A 13,828-nucleotide genomic window follows, 5' to 3' on the forward strand; every position below is an offset into this window, starting at 1 on the left:
ATTATACTCTCGAACTGCTCAAGTGGAATATGGCTATTATCTATGAACAGGATAAATGGGTAGTGTCAGTGGGGCAAAATGCAACAAAATAAAGTGACAAAAAAAATAAAAGAACTCCGCAACACCCACCTATGCATTACTGGAAACAGCTCATGACAACAGGAGATCTGTAGTGAACACAAACGTCCCCTAGCAAATTGCTAGTTCAACGTAGGAATATTGCACCAGAAAATCATGAATAGTACTCCTTACTTAAGGAGACAGTAATACTGTGCCCCTTATATCTATGGGGAAGAAATAATTAGTTTCCTTCTATTTTAGAGGACCATTCTAGATTGAGCTGAGTCAACAAAAGGAAGAAACAGATCTCCATAGAAGAGTATCCACTTTTAGATACGTTTTTGTAACCAAATGCCTCTTCAATACAAAGATTTAGCAGCGCCTACGCGCCATTACCATACTGGAGAATGACTGGTTAGTTGCTCTGGACTTCTTTCTCAGTTTTTTTCTTTCTGGGCAGAAGAGAGTTGCTGGGCCGTGATGCTGGACTCAGGACCTGCGAGTGGAGGCCGGATGAAGACAAGAAGAGTGCCAGAGACTCGCCGCAGGAGCCGAGAAGGACGCCAGAGTATAACCGCAGGAGAAGAGAGCAACGCCAGAATCTCTCGGCAGGAGATGAAAGGGATGCTGGAATCTCTCCGCAGGAACCGGATATGAGCAGGTAAGTGACTCGGAAGAAGAAGACAAACCAAATTCCTGAAAGCTAGAACACGAAGCTTTCAGATCAGGTCCCTTTTGTAGTCTTCCGTACCCGCCCGCCGCGCAGCAGGCACGACAGATGGGCAGATTACAGGGGCATAGTATTGGGCCAGTCCATACTATGGAACATCAACTGCATGCCGAAATACAACACTATGGTCATGCAGCACGAGGGACTGAGACGGGGTCTAATGCTGCATCTAAGTAAGGGCATTACTGGTATCACATTTTCAGGGTGGGGGGTAGGGAGTGGCCATGGGTTGATTATGCAAGTTCTTGTCTTTTAGTTGTTTGCAGGCTTTTACATTACAATCTCTGATATATGTATGTGGGCCGGTTTGGCCTTGATAAATTGTTAAAACTCAATAAGATTTGTTATGAAAAAAAAACCACAGTATTGGTATCAGAAGGATAGCATGGATTGAAACCTGCGATAATTCAATTGACGCGCTAGAAGAAACAGATGACAAAAAGGTCATCAAATACTTTAAAAAACCTTGCAGATGGTGGAGTGAAAGAAGTGATAATGAAAATATCACAAGCTGACAAAACATCTTACTGTCAAATTAAGGAAGCATTAGGAATCAAGTTCAATTCAATGGTGAACGCCCACTATGAAAGGTACATTTTCAACCAAAAAGAACAATTAATGGACAGAATGCAGAACAATGTCATACATTCACCCCAGTGCAGAGATCTGGCCCTAAATCCATAGTTTTATTGTTCCCCATGCCATTCCAGTTTGAACCCAGCCATATGCATATCAGTCTTGACCCTGCTCCTTATAGGAACAGTCCAGTCCGAACTGCCAGGCTGGGTCCTCCCTGGACTGGAAACAAGCATCCTGGGGCAGGTTTCGGGATTTCACCCCTCATCGGCCAGGCTAGCTTGTCTCCAGTGGCATGGAGAGCATGGAGCCCACGTCCGGGCAAAACCGTTCCACTCGGGGTGACAATGCAAAAAGAACACTTGATGGACAAAATGCATAACACTGTCATACATTCACCCCAGTACAGAGATCTGGCCCTAAATCCATCGTTTTTTGTTCCCCATACCATTCCAGTTCAGACCCAGCCATATGCAAATCAGTCTTGAAATGAAATGAAATGAAAATTGCACTTGTATAGCGCATAGCTACCCGGAGGCCTCGCAGCGCTTGCGAATGATTACTTAATGCGGGCTTGGGGTAGATTAGCAGGTGTTAGCAAACAGGTGCGTTTTCAGGGCCTTCCTGAAGGACATGTGGTTGTTGTGTTCCCGAAGAGAAAGCGGGAGGGAGTTCCAAAGTCTCGCCGCCGTATGAGAGAAAGAGCGGCCTCCCCAACGAGCTTTCTTGATTTTAACGGACGTTGCCAGCTGGAGGGTGCAAGAGCGAAGGGAACGGGACGGGACATATGGCGTAACCATGGGATGTAAAATTACAGGGCCCGTTCGATGGAACGATTTGTGTAAAATACACTTGGCTTTAAATTGCACTCTTGCCACCACAGGGAGCCAATGGAGTTCCCTTAGGGCGTTCTTAGCTGACTGCCAGCGGGGGATGTTGTAGAGTAGGCGCGCCGCACTGTTTTGTGTGACCTGGAGCTTCTGAGTAACGGAGGTCGGGACTCCCATATAAAGAGCATTCCCATAGTCCAGGCGGGAGAGTATCAGGGCCTGGACCATGACCCTCCTCGCCTGGAATGGGAGCAAAGGGAGCACCCTCCGCAGCATCCTCATTAGCCCAAAACAGGTGGCGGCCGTCTTAGTAGCCTGGACCGAAAAATCAAGTGCTCTATCGAGCCAGATCCCAAGGCTCTTTATCTGGGACTTGGGGACGGGGGGGGGGGGGGCCTAAACATGGTGGCCAGATGGATGCAAGGGCAGAGGGAGAAGGGTTGCCCAATAAGATGATGTAGACCACCAGTTGGGTATCGTCCGCGTAGGTGACAATAACAGTGCAACAAAGAGTGTCAGGATAACCACCTGTTGGTAGCCATGAAATAGGATGTCTGTGCCAAATCCTTGCTTGCTCGCACTAACTGGGTACATTTCACCACATGGGTATGAGGATGCTCCCTATGGGAACAGTCCAGCCCGGGTCCTCCCTGGACCCGAAACAAGGTTCCAGGGACCAGTTTCGGGGTTTCACCCCTCATCAGCCAGGCTAGCTTGTCTCCAGTGGCATGGAGAGCACGGGACCCACATCTGGGCATACCCGTCCCACTCGGGTGACAAATGCAAAAAGAACCATTGATGGACCAAATGCAAAACAATGTCATACATTCACCCCTGTAAAGGCAGTGTATGCCCAGGCGTGGGTACCTTGCTCACTTTGCCACTGGATTCAAGCTAGCCTGGCTGGTGAGAGGTGTCACCCCGAAACCGGTCCCAGGATGCTTCTTTCTGGTCCAGGGAAGACCTGGCTTGGCAGTTTGGGCTGGGTTGTTCCCATGAGGCACAGAGTAAAGACTGCTTTGCATATGGCTGGGCCTGAACTGTGGTGGCGAAGTGTGCTAAAGAGCGATGATCGATTCAACCCAGATCTGTGAGTGGGGGTGAGTGTCTGAAAAGTTTCAGCGCTCCTGTAGTGAATCTGCTTTTCACAAAAAGGACAGATCCTAACCACAACACCCCCTTGGGCCAAGGCAAAACCCAGCACTTCCCAAGGCGAGGTAATAACACCCATTCAAACGTATGGAATATAACACGTATAAATGTATTAATAAACTACTTCAACAAAGGCAGGCCGAATGCATTAGTCATGGCAGACTCCCAAGTAACAAATGGATAATTGGAATGAACGGTCAAAATAGAATGCAATATATATATAGAACTTTTAAAACGGAAAACAGAGCCCACCGAAAGGAAGGAATTTAACTCTGCACCAGGGCCAGTCACCCCACCGTGCACACTCCCCGTGAGTGAGCCCGTTCCCAAGTGCCGCCACTGCTCTCAGCTGTGCCCCCGACCGCCGGAACCGCTTCTGCTCCACCTGGATTGCGGTTCTCCTGTGCCTCCTTGTTACCCGCTTGCTCTCCCCTGCCTTTCACCGCTTTTTTGCTCCTTGGAAACTGCTTTGCCTCTTTGTTTCATTTGCCGCTTTTTGCCTCATTGTAACCTGCTTGCTCTCCCCTGTTAGTGTGCAGCGTTTACCGCCGTATTTTCTCTTGTCCCCTGTGTTTCTTTCCTCGCCGCTGGTCCCCTCATTAGGACGCCCAGCCCCTGCCGCGTTTCCTGCCACCTCCCCGCCGCTGCCCCCCTGCGGCCCCGCCCCCTTCCCTCGCTCGCCCTTCCCATTCGCCTCCCCGCTCCCGCCTCCCAGCTGACCCTCCCTCGCTCCGCCCCCCCACCCCACTCTCCACATATGGCAGAGTGGCGTACGCACAGCGTTGACGCGCAGCGGGCGCGCCGATTGTGCGCCGAAGGCGCGCCAAAGGCAAGCCCATCTGCGCCTGGACCGCGCCCAGCACCCCTGGCCCCCGCAGACCCCAGCCCGCCCGCCGGACGTACGACGCCGCCACCCTCAACGCACTCAACGCCGGCCGATTCCCGGGCTGCTACCGAGCCACCCCGAGACGCACCCACGAACCCTTCTGCTGCACCTCCTGCAAGTTCACCTGCATCCGGACCTGCACTACTCAAGCACCAACTAAGACCAAGGCGAGCAACAACAGCAGCCACCTGAAATGCATCCTGCTCAACACCCGCTCCGTCCACAGACACGCTGTCGAGCTCTGGAACCTGCTCGACACCACAGCCCCAGACGTCGACCTTCCTCACAGAAACCTGGATGAATGCCTCTTCAGCGCCCGACATCGCCATCGCCATCCCAGACGGCTACAAGATCATCCGAAGGGACCGCATCAACCACACCGGAGGAGGCATCGCCATCATCCACAGGAACACCATCCGCATCACGACCAACACCGACGACACCCTCGCACCCGCCGAGCACCTGCACTTCCAGATCCACATCAACCCCAAGACCACCCTCAGAGGCACCCTCATCTACAGACCCCCGGGACCACGCACACAATTCAGCGAGGACATCGCCGACTTCATCAGCCCACACGCCCTCCTCTCCGCTGACTACATCCTCCTCGGGGACCTCAACTTCCACTTGGAGAACAACAACGACCGCAACACCACCACCCTGCTGGACAACCTCGCTAACCTCGGACTCAAGCAACTGGTGACCACCCCCACCCACTACGCCGGACACACACTCGACCCCGTCTTCTCATCCAGCAAGGACATCGCCTTCAGCCACGCCACCGGACTACACTGGACAGACCACAGCTGCGTCCACTTCAGCTTCAAAAGGACCACGATCCACCACCACCAGCAACAGGTTGCAGGCAGAAGCTGGAACAAGATCACAGCCGACCAGCTCATGTCTTCCCTGAGCAAGAACCCACCCACCAGCGGAACGAACCCCAGCCAAGCAGCCACCAACCTCACCAAGTGGATCAGCGACTGCGCAGACGACCTCGCCCCCCTGAGGACCCCGCCTAGCAGACCCGGTAGCAAGAAAGCCCCATGGTTCACCGACGAACTCAAGAACTCCAAGAAGAACTGCTGAGCACTCGAGAGAACCTGGCGCAGAGACCCAACTCCGGACAACATGGCTGCCCTCAAACTCGCCACCCGAAAGCACCACCAACTCATCCACGCCACCATGAAAACCGCATTCAAGGAACGACTGGACAACAACGCACACAACAGCAAGGAACTCTTCAACATCGTCAAAGAGCTCTCCAACCCCAACGCCGGAAACAACGACATCACCCCATCGCAAAACCTCTGCAACTCCCTCGCCTCCTACTTCCACAACAAGATCGCGGATATACACAACAGCTTCAGCACTCAACCGACGCACGCCACGACCGAACCATCGCCCCCCACCACCACCCTCCGCGCCTGGACTCCCATCACCACCAAAGACACCGTCCACACGATGAACTCCATCCACTCCGTATCTCCGACTGACCCATGCCCTCACCACGTCTTCAACAAGGCCGACGCTGTCATCGCACCCCACCTGCGGGACATCATCAACACCTCCTTCGACACCGCTACCTTCCCGGAGAGCTGGAAGCACGCCGAACTCAGCGCCCTACTCAAGAAGCCATCAGCCGACCCCACCGACCTCAAGAACTACCGCCCCATCTCGCTGCTCCCGTTTCCTGCAAAAGTCATCGAGAAGACCGTCAATAAGCAGCTGGCCGCCTTCCTCGAGACGAACGGATCCCTCGACCCCTCGCAGTCTGGCTTCCGGGCCAACCACAGCACCGAGACCGCCCTGATCGCAGTCACCGATGACATCCGTACTCTGCTCGACAACGGAGAAACAGCGGCCCTCATCCTCCTAGACCTCTCCGCGGCCTTCGACACTGTCTGCCACCGTAGCCTAGTACAGCGCCTCAGCAACGTCGGAATCCAGGAGAAGGCACTAGAGTGGATCATCTCCTTCCTCGCCAGAAGGACACAGAGAGTCCGCCTCCCTCCGTTCAGATCTGAAGCCACCGAAGTCATCTGCGGCGTTCCTCAAGGCTCCTCGCTCAGCCCAACCCTCTTCAACGTCTACATGAGCCCCCTCGCAGACATCGCACGCCATCACAACCTCAACATCATCTCCTACGCCGACGACACACAGCTGATTCTCTCCCTCACCAACGACCCCGCCTCCGCCAGAGCCAACCTTCACGAAGGGATGAAAGAGGTAGCCGAATGGATGACGAACAGCCGCCTGAAACTGAACTCGGACAAGACGGAAGTCCTCATCCTGGGATCCTCACCCTCCGCCTGGGATGACTCCTGGTGGCCCCCCGCCCTAGGCAGCGCACCCAAACCAACAGACCACGCACGCAACCTGGGCTTCATCCTGGACTCCTCCCTCTCCATGACCAGACAAGTCAACGCCGTCTCCTCATCATGCTTCAACATCCTGCGCATGCTCCGGAAGATCTTCCGGTGGATCCCCACCGAGACCAGGAAGACGTCACCCAGGCCCTCGTCACCAGCCGTCTGGACTACGGCAACTCCCTCTACGCCGTGACAACCGCCAAACTCCAGAAGAGACTCCAGCGGATCCAGAACGCCTCAGCACGACTCATCCTGGACATCCCCCGTCGCAGCCACATCTCCGGACACCTGAGAGGCTTGCACTGGCTCCCGATCAACAAGAGAATCACCTTCCGACTCCTCACCCACGCACACAAAGCCCTACACAACCAAGGCCCAGGATACCTCAACAGCCGCCTCAACTTCTACGCTCCCAAACGCCAGCTCCGATCGACCAGCCACGCCCTTGCCGCCGTCCCCCGCATCCAAAGAGCCACCACAGGGGGACGGTCCTTCTCCTACCTCGCCGCCAAGACATGGAACTCCCTACCGACCCACCTCCGCCTGACCCAGGACCACCTCGCCTTCAGGAAGCAACTCAAGACCTGGCTGTTCGAGCAGTAGCGGACCCCCCTCCCCTAGCGCCTTGAGACCCTCTGGGTGAGTAGTGCGCTATATAAATGATATGATTGATTGATTGATTGATTGACCTCAAGTACCAGCCTGCATTGTAATAGTGACTGACGCACTGAAGCGACGCCCACTGGGGGGTATTAAATCAAGGCTGAATCAGAGTCATCTGTGGAACGTTTTGAAAGGCATCCATGATTAAGAGGCAAGCAGCCTCGAAACGCGTCGGATAAAGAGAAATGAAAAGGACTTACATGAATGCTGCAGCTTGTTATCCAAATAAATCGGAAGATTTCTCCTGAAATGAATGTGTTCTCTCATTGCTCTGGGCACACTTGGGGTGATCGGAGCAGTTGAGGTAATTTACCTCTATTCGTGGCATTGTGCCCCTGCTCATTTGGTCGCCTTACTCGAGGGGCTGTGATGGTTTGAGGGGACCCAAGGAGCGACTTTGTGATTACAGGACTGAACATCGCGCCCTGCTGCCATTGTTCCCCGCTCCCAATTTCTTTCATCATATGGACTTTTCCCCATTACACCGGCCCGATCTGTTTAAACATGAAGCATTTTGGGAGTTGTGGTGCGGTGATTACAAAACGCACTTCAACAGGTGAGCGGCACAGCTTGGGGGAGGAGCGGATGGACGTCATCTACACAAAACAGCAGGGGTACTTACCGGGACATTTCCGTCAGGTGTTGGGCGCTGAGGAAGGCAATGCGCCGAAATGCATTCGCCGCCACCAGACTGTTCTGTTTAAATAAAGCCTCTCCAACCGTTTTCCCCTCTGGGCTTCTGCTATTCTTCATCGCGTGGAGGAATTTTCGTGCACATTTTTCCTGCGCCAGCCAGCAGCGCAGTTCAGAAGCCCCTGTCACGCCTTGGGTCCGGACATTACTGGCATGCTTCACGGCAACTAGGTTCTTCCAGGTATGGATAGATCCGGAACCCGCCTCTCCCTTGGGGTGATCGGAGCAGTTGAGGTAATTTACCTCTCTTCGTGGCATTGTGCCCCTGCTCATTTGGTCGCCTTACTCGAGGGGCTGTGATGGTTTGAGGGGACCCAAGGAGCGACTTTGTGATTACAGGACTGAACATCGCGCACTACTGCCATTGTTCCCCGCTCCCAATTTCTTTCATCATATGGACTCTCCCCCATTACACCGGCCCGATCTGTTTAAACATGAAGCATTTTGGGAGTTGTGGTGCGGTGATTACAAAACGCACTTAAACAGGTGAGAGGCACAGCTTGGGGGAGGAGCGGATGGACGTCATCTACACAAAACAGCAGGGGTACTTACCGTGACATTTCCGTCAGGTGTTGGGCGCTGAGGAAGGCAATGCATTCGCCGCCACCAGACTGTTCTGTTTAAATAAAGCCTCTCCAACCGTTTTCCCCTCTGGGCTAGCTAATTCCTAACTATATAACTCCTATGGTTTTTTCAGTGAATATATATATACTGGACACTGTTAAGAGGAGCCCACGGCAACAAGAGAACACGCCTATTGACTTTGCATCTGAGGAAGGCACAAGCCGAAACCGGTTATGCACCATTGTCAATAAATGCAACCTTTTGAATCCCGTTTGTGTCCCTGGTTTCTCTCATCCGGCTGGAAGGAGAATATGAATTTATTACTAGCGCCCTCCCATGAAGCGCAACCAAGGACCCTTTCTACACAAGCGGCCACGAAGACATGGGGCATTTTTGAATTGTCGAGGTATCGAATTTATTCGTGGCCCGCCACCCGCTTATCAGGCACCAGGAAGATGCTGGTATTTAACCGCGGGCCGAGACTGCTGGGCGAGGCGCTAGAAACACACTCGCGTCTCCGTACCTGTTATCCTGAGGTGTGTAGCCAGAAAGTAGGGGACAGAAGGCATCTACTGCGGAAAACATCGAGGCTGCTCTCCTGTGCAGTGGACAGATGGTATGCAGCATTATGGGACTAGAAGTCCCCAACATTAGCGCAACCCGACGTTACATTGGAAGTGAGGCTCCTGGACACTGTTAAGAGGAGCCCACGGCAACAAGAGAACACGCCTATTGACTTTGCATCTGAGGAAGGCACAAGCCGAAACCGGTTATGCACCATTGTCAATAAATGCAACCTTTTGAATCCCGTTTGTGTCCCTGGTTTCTCTCATCCGGCTGGAAGGAGAATATGAATTTATATATATATATATATATTATATATATATATATATATATATATATATATATATATATATATATATATATATATACACTGAAAAAACCATAAGTTTCAGGAGTTATATAGTTAGGAATTAGCTTTTAAAAAAACCTTTGAAATTCACTCAAAAAACTATAAGTTTTAGTGGTGTTATAGTTAGCTGGACATTTTACTCATACAAAACCATTGAAATTGCTCCTATATAGTTAGTTGTACTAACTATATTTCGCGCACCCGCAATCCACTGCTGATGATGTCACATATTAGATCATTCATGACATGGTCAGTGACATCACTGATGACATCATCCAGTGAATGTGGTTTGCTTCGTTATTTAAATATGCATTATATATATAGCAATTTGCATTGAAGAATAAGTGGATATATATAAAAAAATATTTGGATGGAGGATTTAGTAGCAGTGTAATTGACTGTTTACTTGACCAATTTATAATGTCTCACTAAATATAGTGGATAGTGACTAAACTGTGTAAATATCTGTATCACTTTGCCAGTTGTTGTGTAAACTGATTCTACAGTTGGTTACTAGCTATGTGAAAGTCTATATTAGTTATTGATTAGTTAACTGAGTATTTGTATGGTAGTGTGAAAGTGCACAGGCTCTTTTGTCTCTGGTGGCCATCTTGGGAGACTGCATATCAGAATATTTTTTAATGAAATATAAGAGGATTTGAGAAGTCACTCAAAATGTGCCCTAATTTTTCTTTCTTCAGCACTAATCATAATTTCTATGGCAAAATGAACCCCCTCATTTTGTTCCTTTGCAAATTAAATGTTTTAAGTGTTAACACTTTATTCCAATCAAGATGACTTCAGGTGTGCCATACTTTTGTCATAAGTAAGACTGTTAGCGCTCTAGTTGTTCTTTAGAACACTCTGGGACATTCTGTCATTGGGCTATAGTTGGGCTACATCTGGCTGATATTTGGGCTACATTTGGTTTTTTTGTCTCTGGTAGCCATCTTTGGGCTACATTGGGCTACATTTGGGCTCTAACATATATATAGCCCAATGTAGCCCAATATATATTTTTTCAAAGTTAATTTTCGTAAAAACCACTGGAGCACCTATCTTGAGACATAGCAAAGGCATATCGGGCTACCAGTCCCTACAATTTTGCCAAGTTTGGTGGAAAACCATTCAGCCGTTCGGGCTAAAAGTGAGTCCAACCGCCCTATGGAAATTAACATGGGGAAAACACGTTTTGGGACCCCCCTTTTATCTCGGGCCCCGCTTGACGAATCCCCCCCAAACTTTCAGGGAAGGACCGGGGCACCGCGAGGCAAAGTTAAGGAAAATTTCAGGAAGATTCATCAACCGGCGCCAAAGTTATTCCCAATAGAATGTTGCGATTTCCCTATGGAAAACAATCCTAACTATATATACCTACTGGCTATCGCCAGTAGGTAATATATATATATATATATATATTTTGCGGGGAATGGATAGAAGAGGCTGCGGATTTAAACGTTTTCAATCTGCCTAGCGTGTGAAGCCGGATGTAAAGAAATCTCCACAACTCTTGGGATCCTACTTAAGGACACTGAAATTCTCTGAAATAAGCATGCTGTTATTGAACTTACTGAAAGAAATAATCTTGTCTCGCATGTAAATAATACATCTCCCAGCATGCAACATAACTGAACACGAACGAAGTGCAGCCCACGAAGGGCAGGGAACCAATGGGAAGCATGCTATTAAATGAAATAAAAGAGCCTGTCAATATCGCAAGCTGAGTCGCCTATGATTAAGGGGCAGCAGGCCCTGAAACGCGTCAGGCATCATATTGTACCTGGGGGATGTCGGAAAGGAGTATCCAGAAAAGCCGGATGGCAGGCCTAACACGAGTGTGTCCTGGAAAGCTCAAGGGCATTTGTTGATAGATATATATATATATATATATATATATATATATGCTCAAAAGTTCGCCCAGCTGCACTCAGGGGTCAGCAATCCCAATTAGATTCCACAGCGCAAAAGTAGCAGCCTGACGCGTTTCGCTATGATAGCTTCTTCAGAGGCCGTTTCTCTCTGTATCTCGGCGGTGTTCGCAGCTCCACATATACAGTTTTTGCCGCCTTCTGATAGGCTGTGCTCACGGGAGCCTTTAATGCAGTCCCCCACAGGATTGTGGGATATGTAGTGCTACGCTATCCTCCCTGGATGGGTGCCGATAGCAGATGTCCACCAATGCCTGCCCTGGATGGGCCCAATACGCTGGGGAATCTTCATTCCGGTACTGACACCCTCGAACACAGCCGGGCTTGATTCCCAGCTTTCGACCCGCTCTTCTCTTGCGGTGGTGCACCTTCCGTGGCAGGGCCTGCCACGTAAATATTTTTGCTCAAAAGTTCGCCCAGCTGGCGAAGGTGCACTCAGGGGTCAGCAATCCCAATTAGATTCCACAGCGCAAAAGTTGGGCGAACTTTTGAGCAAAAATATATATATATATATATATATATATATATATATATATATATATATATATATATATATATATATATATATATATATATATATATATATATATATATATATATATTACCTACTGGCGGTCGCCAGTAGGTATATATAGTTAGGATTTTTTCTCTATGAGTTTTTTGAAAATTCTATGTCTAATAACTTTGGCGTTTGTGGACGGAATTGGCTGAAATTTTCAGGAAAATGGCACATTTTGTTTCTGAGCAGCCCCTGAAAATTTTGGGGGGGTTCGTCAAGGGGGGGCCGAGAAAAAAGGGGGGTCCCAAAACGCGTTTTTCCCATGTTAATTTCCATAGGGCGGTTGGCCTCACTTTTAGCCCGAACGGCTGAATGGATTTGCACGAAACTTGGCAAAATTGTAGGGACTGGTAGCCCGATGTGCCTTTTGTAGGTCTCAATATATGTGCTTCAGTGGATTTTGAGAAATTAATGTTCAAAAAAAGATATATATCTGTAGCAGCGGACTGGGCAGCGCTCCGCTACGCGTACTTTTCGCGCAACGGAGCTTTGTGAAGCGAAGCTGATTGGTTCTCCGGCGTCTGTCAACATTCCAAACAGTCCGTAGCGGCCGCCATCTTGTCTCTCGGTAGGATCGAGAGACAAGAGGAGGCCAAAGCGAAGGGGCAAATGACCATAAGGGGGCATAGTACATTGTCGCTCACCCCCTAGGTTTGATGTGGAGGTTTTAAAAGGGCCCCGCGGGGCAAAAAAAAATAAACATAATAATAATCGAACAGCTGAATGGATTTGCACGAAACTTGGCAAAATTGTAGGGACTGGTAGCCCGATGTGCCTTTGCTAGATCTCAATATATGTGCTTCAGTGGATTTTGAGAAATTAATGTTCAAAAAAAGGTATATATCTGTAACAGCGGACTGGGCAGCGCTCCGCTACGCGTACTTTTCGCGCAACGGAGCTTTGTGAAGCGAAGCTGATTGGTTCTCCGGCGTCTGTCAACATTCCAAACAGTCCGTAGCGGCCGCCATCTTGTCTCTCGGTAGGATCGAGAGACAAGAGGAGGCCAAAGCGAAGGGGCAAATGACCATAAGGGGGCATAGTACATTGTCGCTCACCCCCTAGGTTTGATGTGGAGGTTTTAAAAGGGCCCCGCGGGGCAAAAATAAATAAAAATAATAATAATCGAACAGCTGAATGGATTTGCACGAAACTTGGCAAAATTGTAGGGACTGGTAGCCCGATGTGCCTTTGCTAGATCTCAATATATGTGCTCCAGTGGATTTTGAGAAATTAACGTTCAAAAAAAGGTATATATCTGTAACAGCGCACCGCTTCGCGTACTTTTCGCGTTACGGAGCTTTGCGAAGCGAAGCTGATTGGCTCTCCGGTGTCTGTAAACATTCCAAACAGTCCGTAGCGGCCGCCATCTTGTCTCTCGGTAGGATCGAACAGCTGAATGGATTTGCACGAAACTTGGCAAAATTGTAGGGACTGGTAGCCCGATGTGCCTTTGCTAGGTCTCAATATATGTGCTTCAGTGCATTTTGAGAAATTAACGTTCAGAAACAAGATATATATCTGTAACAGCGCTCCGCTTCGCGGAGATAAAATTATATGTGTATTACCTAGCTGTTGCTAACACCAGTTAGCGACGGCTAGTAGAAGATAGCGACCATCTTGGGCCCCACTTTGCATGTGAGTGATATTTATCACTAATGACATGCAAAGTGGGCATGCCAAGATGTTAGCGACTGGAAACAGTCGCTAACATCGCTATCTCCTATTATCAACTTTTGGAAATATTCGAGATAAGGGCGAATATCTCCAAAAGCTACCACCTGCCCTGAGCAGTTCTTAGCCATGTTATCCAATGGGAGGTGGATAACATGGCTAAGAGCATTAGCTCGGTAATGCATGAATATCGCTGAGTTTTCAGCGATATTAATGCATTGCGGTCGTTTT

The 13,828-nt window shown here is 49.6% G+C and overlaps 1 protein-coding gene across 9 annotated transcripts in view; it reads right to left on the reverse strand.

The window, feature by feature from the left end:
* Positions 1-13,828, reverse strand: part of UMAD1 (UBAP1-MVB12-associated (UMA) domain containing 1) — a 181,339-nt gene that overhangs the window by 102,852 nt on the left and 64,659 nt on the right. The window lies entirely within an intron of this gene.

Source organism: Lissotriton helveticus, chromosome 10 (assembly GCF_964261635.1).
Source record: "Lissotriton helveticus chromosome 10, aLisHel1.1, whole genome shotgun sequence".
In the NCBI taxonomy this organism is placed as follows: Eukaryota; Metazoa; Chordata; class Amphibia; order Caudata; family Salamandridae; genus Lissotriton; species Lissotriton helveticus.